Below are 8,940 nucleotides of genomic sequence, written 5' to 3'. Positions count from 1 at the left end.
AAGGAATTTTTTTATTAATTCCAAAAGTCAATTGGTTGTAGCCACTTGTTACTTATACAAACTTTTAGTGTTAAAATTTAGCTAGATTTTTCCTAAATATTATCACTAAATAATTCTAAATACTATCATTAAATAATTCAAAATTTAAAAATCAAATTTAAACTAGAATTTAAACTAATTATATAGTTGTAGCAATATTAAAAATCCTTCAATCTTTATCCAACCACTTTTAAAAAAAAATCTTCAACTCTTCAATCTTTATCCAATCATCTTTAAATCTTCAATCTTTCAATCAAGCCCTCCTCTTCGCTTTTTCTTCCAATTTAGCCCCTTTTTATAAGAGTTTAAATTCAACACACCAACTTCATTCCTGAGAAGAAAAATCCAAATTTAATAGCATTTTATTCGATAATTAGCCAAAAATAAATATAGTAAAAATACAAATTTATCTTGCTATTAAATTTTCCCCTACTTAGCCGATGCTTGTCCTCAAGCATGATATTTACTAAAAATAATTCGTCAATCCTTTTCAAGATCAAAACCCCCTTTCCTAGTCAAGCATACTGCAAACAATTAGGTGAATAAAAAATAAACAACTATTAAACTCAATCAATAAGCATTTTATAGAATCTCAAACAGTATGTCAAATTCAATTATTTCACTAAATTTAGACTTAATCAAACATGCGAAGCAATTATACCCAATATATACTTTTATTTATATCTATATATTTTTTACGTTTTTTGTTTTATTTTTTTCAAACGTAGTCAACTCTTTTGACGCGAAGTGAGATGACAACCAAGCACCTCACCCCGATTACTCAACCGGACATGTTCTCTTTATTTATTTTTAACGAATTCGAGACATAATCATACCTTTTGACACGAAATGAGATGACAACCCAAACACCTCATCCCGGTTACTCAATTTCACATGTCCCTAATCAATTTATTTATCCTTTCTCAAAGCAGCTCGGTTAGAGAAGTGTTACAAGCTTCGGCTCGTCATCAAACCTTTTGACACGAAATGAGATGACAACCTAAGCACTTCATCTCGGTTACTCAACTTGGTCACATTTCCAAATCTTCACTCTTAATCAAGCTAAATTTATTTATTTATTTAAACAAGTACTTTCATTAAGCAAGTCCAACAAAACCAACAATTTCATGAAATATTGACTAAGGCATAACATTTTCAATTCTACAAAATATTCATTGATCAAGCAAGCAATAGTTATTCATGATTCACCCACTTATTTAAGTAAACTAAACATAAGAATTAGAGGTTTATTTCCAAAACGAATTAAGAATTTATTCTTAGCAAAACACATACAAAGAAGAAAGTATAGCATGATCACGACCCTTCCTACTTTGCCCACATTGCTCCCAATGTGCAAAAAAGAATAACAAGAGTGGAGAAAAGTGTACTCCCCGTTTATATTTAATGGGCCAGAGGGCGGTGGAAGTGACTACTTTGCAAAATCATGAGGATCCTTCAGATGTTGGCTTCCATTGCTTCGAGACAAGCTTCAATGTGATGAAGTCGTTCATCTATAACTGAAGGTGATTGCTCCTGGAAAACAGCATGATCAAACGGATTAAAATAATATTTTATTTAATTCTCAAACTAAACTAGAATTCAAAATTAAATTAATTAATTAAAAATAAATATGGGTTGCCTCCCATAAAGCACTTTTGTTTAACGTTGTTAGCTTGACGACCTAAAAATTTTAATCGTTCGGCTCCTCGAAAAATAACTCCTCCACCACATATACTTAAAAATTCTCGTAAAAGGGTTTTAACCTTTGACCATTGACTTTAAAACATTTCCAAAATTTCTCACTTTTAATTTCAACTGCACCATGAGGAAATATTTTAGTAAGAACAAAAGAACCAAGCCATTTGGTTCGAAACTTACCCGAAAAAATTCTCAGTGTAGGATTGTAAAGTAACACTTTCTGGTCAATTGAAAATTGTTTGCGAGATATTTTCTGATCATGAAACGCCTTGGTTTTATCTTTATAAATTTGGGTGTTTTTATATGCATCTCGCCGGATCTCTTCGAGCTCTTGAATGTCAAATTTTCAATAATTACCTGTGGTGTCCAATTCCATGTTGCATCTTTTCACCGCCCAAAATGCCTCATGTTCTAACTCTACTTGAAGGTGACATGATTTACTAATATGAGTCAGTAAAGGGGCATTCTTATGGGTCCATTGTAAGCAGTACGGTGCACCCGTAATGCATCGTTTAAACGTAAGCTCCAATCTTTACTATTTGGTTTCACGGTCTTTTCTAGAATCAATTTTATTTCGCAGTTTGAAACTTCCGCTAGACCATTTGTTTGTGGGTGATAAGTCGTGGCCACACGTTGTGTCACCCCATACTTTTTCAATAGAGTACCAATTACCTTGTTGTCGAAATGAGTTCCTCGATTGCTAATTAATGCTCTCGGTGTGCCAAACCTGGAAAAAATAGAGTTCGTTAGAAAATCCACTACAGTTTTAGCATTGGCATGTCGGGTAACTTTAGCTTCTACCCATTTAGATACGTAATCTACAGCGAGAATAATGGAAATATTATTAAATAATGAAACAAACGGTCCCATAAAATTAATGCCCCACACATAAAAAATTTCACATACATGTATAGGTGTTAGGGGCATCTCATTCTTTCGACTTAAATTCCCCACTTTTTGACAACTCTCGCAAGTTTTGCAAAATAAATAAACGTCACGAAATATGTGTGGCCAAAACAATCCACACTTAAGTACCTTATGTGCGGTGCATTTAGGACCAGAATGCCCTCCACAACCATAAGAATGACAAAAAAAAGGATAGATTGTACTTCGATTTCTGCGACACATCGTCGAATTACCTGATCGAAACAGTGTTTCCATAGGTATGGATCATCACAAATATAATATCGCGAGTCTCTTTTGAGCTTGTCCTTTTCAAAACATAATAAGTTAGAAGAAACAATACCTGTAGCGAGGTAATTTACCATATCTGCAAATCATGGGTAAACTGTCTGAGCTGACAGAAGACTTTCATTCGAGAAGTCATCTTTAAGAGGTGTGTCATCTTTTGAAAAGGGAATTCAACTCAAATGATCAACTACTAAGTTCTCACTTCCTTTCTTGTCCTTGATCTCGAGATTAAATTCTTGTAATAGAAGAATCCATCGAATCAAAGAATCCATCGAATCAACCTAATAAGTACGATCTAAATTTTTCCAAAGCAAAAACAATAGCTAATAATTCTTTTTTAGTAGTTGAGTAATTGCTCTGGGCAGCATCTAGTGTTTTAGAGGCATAGGATATGACGTGAGGTTCCTTCCTAATTCTTTGCCCAAGGACAGCTCCTAACATTGGTCGCTTGCATCGCACATGAGCTCGAAAGGGTAGTCCCAATTTGTTGGTTGTATGATAGGAGCTAAAACAAGCTTTTGTTTGAGAGTTTCGAACGGGTCTTTACACGTTTGATCAAATTTGAACTCTTTATCATTTTGCAAGAGATTGCGGAGTGGTCGCAAAATCTTAAAAAAGTCCCTAATAAAGCGCTTGTAAAAACTTGCATGACCAAGAAAGGAATAAATTTCCCTCGCAGTTATGGGGTATGAAAGTGAGTTGATAATATCAGTTTTGGCCTTATCGACCGTGATCCCTTCAGCGCAAACAATATTCCCTAAAGTGATCTCTTTAGTGCAAACAATATTCCCTAAAATCAATCCATTATCTACCATAAAATGACATTTTTCATAATTAATAATTAGATTAAATTCTAAGCATCTCTCTAAAATTTTAACGAGGTTTGACAGACATTCATTGAAAAAATTACCATAAACTGTAAAATCATCCATAAATACCTCAATTATTTTCTCGACATAGTCGGAAAATATACTCACCATACACCTCTAGAATGTGGCTGGTGTATTGCAAAGTCTAAACGGTATCCGTCTGTAAGCTAACGTGTCAAAGGAGTATGTAAACGTTGTTTTCTCTTGGTCCTCCGGTGCCATTGGAATTTGGAAAAAAACCTGAATAACCATGGGGCAACGAGATGGTTCAAATAAGAAAGAGCACGCAATCTATTATCTGACCAAGTATTCTGATCTGGAAAAGATGTGTTGTGCTTTAGCATGGACCGCAAGTCAACTAAGGCAATACATGTTGTATCACGCCAACTTTCTTAGTGCAAAGTTGGACCCTTTAAAATACATTTTCGAGAAGACATCATTTTCAGGGAGAGTTGCTCATTGGCAAGTGGTTTTGTCCGAGTATGACATCGTCTACATGTCCCAAAAGGCTATAAAATGAAGCATTATCAAGAAATTTCTAGTGGATTGTGTGAAAAAAGAATACGAGCCCATGAGTTTTGATTTTCCAGATGAAGAGATCATGTCAATTTCGAAGTGCAAAGAAGAAATTTGGAGGGTGTATCTCGATGGATCATCCAACATGATCGGACATGGGATTGGGGTAATACTAATCTCCCAAACTGGCTAATACTTTCCTGCTACAGCTAAACTGATGTTCACTTGTACGAACAATGTAGTTGAATATGAGGCATGCATTTTGGCACTTCAGATCTCTATTAAGAAAAATATTAGGGTTTTATAAGTTTTTGGTGACTCAACGTTAATTGTTTACCAATTAAGAAGAGAATGGGAAACAAGAGATTCTAAGCTGATTCACTATCAAACATATGTGCATGTATTGATCAAAGAGTTTGATGAAGTTTAATTTTGTCATTTTTTAAGAGAAGAAAACCAGTTAGCAGATGCATTAGTTACTCTAGCCACCATGTTCAAAGTAAGATTCGAAACAGAAGTGCAACATTTACAACTAAGGGTCAATGACTCGTTGGCCCACTGTGCGGGAGTAGAATCAGGAACAGATGGGAAATCGTGGTATGTTGACGTTAAGCAATATTTGTAATACCAGCAATACCTGAATTGCGGCTCAGAAAATGATAAACAAATAATTAGGAGGCTAGTTATGGGTTTCTTCTTGGGCAGTGAGTTTTTGTACAAAAAAAACGTAACTAACCCTTGTTGAGATGTGTCTACACAAAAGAGACGAATCAGATAATGAAGAAAATCCATGATGGAGTATGTGGAGCACATAGTAATAGACATATGCTGGCAAGGAAAATTATGATGATGGGATATTTTTGGTTGATCTTGGGACGAGATTGTTCAAATTATGCTTGGAAATGTCATAAATGTCAGATTTATGCAGACAGTATTAATGCAGTTTCTACTATTCTTTATGTCTTGGCGCATCCTTGACCGTTCTCAATATGGGGATGGATTTCATTAGCCTCATCTCACCGAAAGCATCAAATGGGCATCACTTCATCTTTGTGGTGATTGATTATTTCACCAAGTGGGTCGAAGTCGCTTCATATGTCAATGTAACTCAATCAGTGATCTATAAATTTTTGAAAAAATAGGTCATTTTTCGATACAGTTTACCAGAAAGAATCATCTCAGATAATGCCAAGAACTTGAACAATGCATTGATAGAAGAGGTTTTACACAATTTAAGATCAGTTATCACAATTTTGTGCCATATCGTCCAAAAATGAATGGGGCAGTTGAGGCTGCAAATAAGAATATTAAGAAGATCATTTCCAAGACAACAGAATCGTATAGGGATTGGCATGAGAAACTCCTTTTTGCTCTTCACGCATACCATACATTAGTGAAGACTTCGACTAAAGCTACTTCATTTTCATTAGTGTATGGCATAGAGGTCATTTTACTATCGAGGTTCAAATCCCATCTCCACGAGTGTTGAGAGAGGTGCGACTAAAGGAGGTTAAATGGATGCAAGAGAGATATGAGCAGTTGAATTTAATTAAAGAAAAGAGATTAATAGCTTTATGTCATGGCCAGTTGTATCAACAAAGAATGATGAAGGCATATAACAAGAATATAGGACCAAGGCAGTTTAGAGAAGGGGATCTGGTACTGAAGAAGATTCTGCCATATGTTCATGATCATCAGGTGTATGTTCATGATCATCGGGGAAAATGGACACCAAAATAGGAGGGACCGTATATGGTGAAGAAAGCTTTCTCTGGTGGAGCATTGATTCTCGCTAAAATGGACGGAGACGAGATGTCGAACCCTGTAAATTCTGATGTAGTAAAAAATACTTTGCTTAAAAACTAAGTTTGATTGTTCTTAAAGAGTTATTTGCATTGAGTAATATTGGCTTTTTTCTATTTTGCTTTTCTTTGTTTGTCACGTTTGAGGCTACCTTTTACCTTGTAATTATGCATTCTCCTTAAGGTTAATTACTTAATAAGTTAGCCATGTTCAAAGTGACGAATGACATTTTTGAAATATCCTTCACTTGAAGAAAATTTCATCCTATGTTAACCACTTTGGACCATATTGTTTGTTCAAAATTGACCCTTGCCAAAGGATCGCCCTCCACGTTGGAGGACATTTTGTGAGGTTTTGGGTATGGATCGATGATTTTACAACATTGTGAGACAAACATAAGATTATACGCAATTCAAATTGAAAAGATGGACACGTTCCCAAGAATGACCTTGTGATGAGATTAACCATATTTTGAAATGATAAATGGCATTCTTTTGTTCTCTCCATCCTTAGAGAAAATTATATCTCTTGCTACCCCATTTTGAGCCTGATGCATCTTCTTTCTAAACACTAATTAAAGTCATCCATCGAACATCATAGATTGACAAGAAAGATCATGAAAAATGAAAGTAAAATTCTAAATTCTTGATCTCATTTCGAAAAAAAGAAAAAAAGGAAAGCGAATAAGAAACAAAAAAAGAAAGGAAATAGGAAGAAGTAAGAGTGAAGAAAAGTGATTGACAGATGGAAGGAGCAATCAAAAATTCAAAACAACTCATCATGGTTTTTATACTCTCACATAATATATATTTTAGCCTGAAAAACCTTTCTCTGATTGACCCTTAATCTTCAGACCACGTTATAACTCTTAAAAGACCATTTTGATCAAATATGTTTGTTCAAATCAAGAAGTTAGTCCTTGGGAAATTTTGAACGTCTTCAAGAACATAAAAGAAGAAGATGAACTCTAGGGTGAAAACTCAGAAATGAGCAGTCTAGAGGGATTTCTAAAAAGGGGGAAAAAGACAAAAAAGAAAGAGATATGACGCCTTAGAGGATAATAAAGATTTCCAGAAGAAATTGATCCTCCGGTACGAACCCTAAAGTCATCTATTTAAGCCTATTTTAGCCCTTTCTTTGGCACCCAAACTCGAGCCAACACTATAACCTTGAACAAGTCCATCTCTGATTGTTTATGGCCGATTTCAATTAGGGAATTAATCTACTTGGAGAATGTAAGAGTCTACAGAAAGAAGATTTTGCTTAAATCAAGAAAAAAACAAAAATATAGAAAAAAAACAAAAAAGGAAAAAAAAGAAACCAAAAAATAAAGAGAGAGTAAGAGAAAGGAACTATATTAAATAATATCTACTTTAAGACACAATTTTGCAAAAGAGCATGGTAGAGGGTTCATAGTTGGAACAGTCTAAAGTCATGAAAAGGAAATTTGGCTTCATAAGTTAACTCTCGATGTAAGAAATTTATGTTTCAAGGGTGGATTTATGAAATCCACATTACCAAGTTTGTTAAGTGAATTATCATTTGAGAATTTAATTTACGAGTCATAAAATTATTTTGAAATTTGTTAAGGTGATATCCCATGAAATTTGATTTTCATGATTTGTTGTGTGTGGATAGGGATTTGATCTTTTTCAACCTAAAAACATAATTCTCAAAATGATTACCTTTTATGAAAATTCAAGAAAGAAAGAAAGGAAAACATTCATTGCATTTAGAGACCCAGGTGTGGAGGTCCATTTACTTTTCATTGCATTCAAAGACCCAGGTGTGGAGGTCCATTCACTTTTCGTTGCATTTAGAAACCCAGTTCTGGAAGTCCATTCACTTTTCATTGCATCTAGAGACCCAGGTGTAGAGGTCTATTCACTTTTCATTACATTTAGAAACCTAGGTGTGGAGGTCCATTCACTTTTCATTGCATCTAGAGACCCAGGTGTGGAGGTCATTCACTTTTCATTGCAGTTAGAGACCCAGGTGCGGAGGTTCTTTGACTTTTCATTGCATTTAGAAACCCAAGTGTAGAGGTCCGTTTACTTTTCTAGTTTACTTTTCATTGCATTGACTTTTCATTGCATTTAGAGGCCTAGGTTTGGTATCTACATTTCTAGTTTTGGATAACGTAATCTGTTTTGATCTGTTTCAATTTTGGTAATTGCAAAAACTTGTTACTCTTTTTATTGCAATGTTGAGTGGGATTTGATAGTGGTTAGGTATCTACGTCTTTGTACGTTCCTTACTATGCAATCCACAAAAAAAGAAGGGTAGCTGTAGACACCAGTTTTTGTCCGAGCCCGATTCGGGGCCCATTTAAATTTTTGCTCTCTCTTGGGCCGTTTGAAGCCCACCCGGTTTTGGATTTGAGACTTTTATTTTTCTTTTCTTTTTCTTCTTCTTTCCTTTTTGGGCTTGTCAAAGGCCCAAATTATTATTATTATCATCACTACTACTACTACTACTACTACTACTACTACTACTAGTAGTAGCAGTAAATATTATTATTATCATTTTTCACAAATAAGTAAGATTAAAAAAAACAATATATAAACATGAAATGAAATGAAATGAAATGAAAAAAGGAGAAGAGGCTTTTCATTATTTTTGTTCTTAAAAAAGTAAAAAAAAAAACACAACAACTACAAGTATTCTATTTCTATTTTTTTTCTTTTCTTCTTTCTTTTTTAATTTGGCCATACGCATGTCATGAGGGATCGGATTTTGGGTTCCGATGAAGGAGCCTCCAAAAATCTCGTTTTTCCCTCCCCTTTCTAAAATAAAAGTTTTTTTTTAAAAAGGTTTTACTTTG

This window comes from Gossypium hirsutum, chromosome D11, assembly GCF_007990345.1.
Source record: "Gossypium hirsutum isolate 1008001.06 chromosome D11, Gossypium_hirsutum_v2.1, whole genome shotgun sequence".
Lineage (NCBI taxonomy): Eukaryota > Viridiplantae > Streptophyta > Magnoliopsida > Malvales > Malvaceae > Gossypium > Gossypium hirsutum.
Note: the sequence above shows the minus strand (reverse complement) of the source record.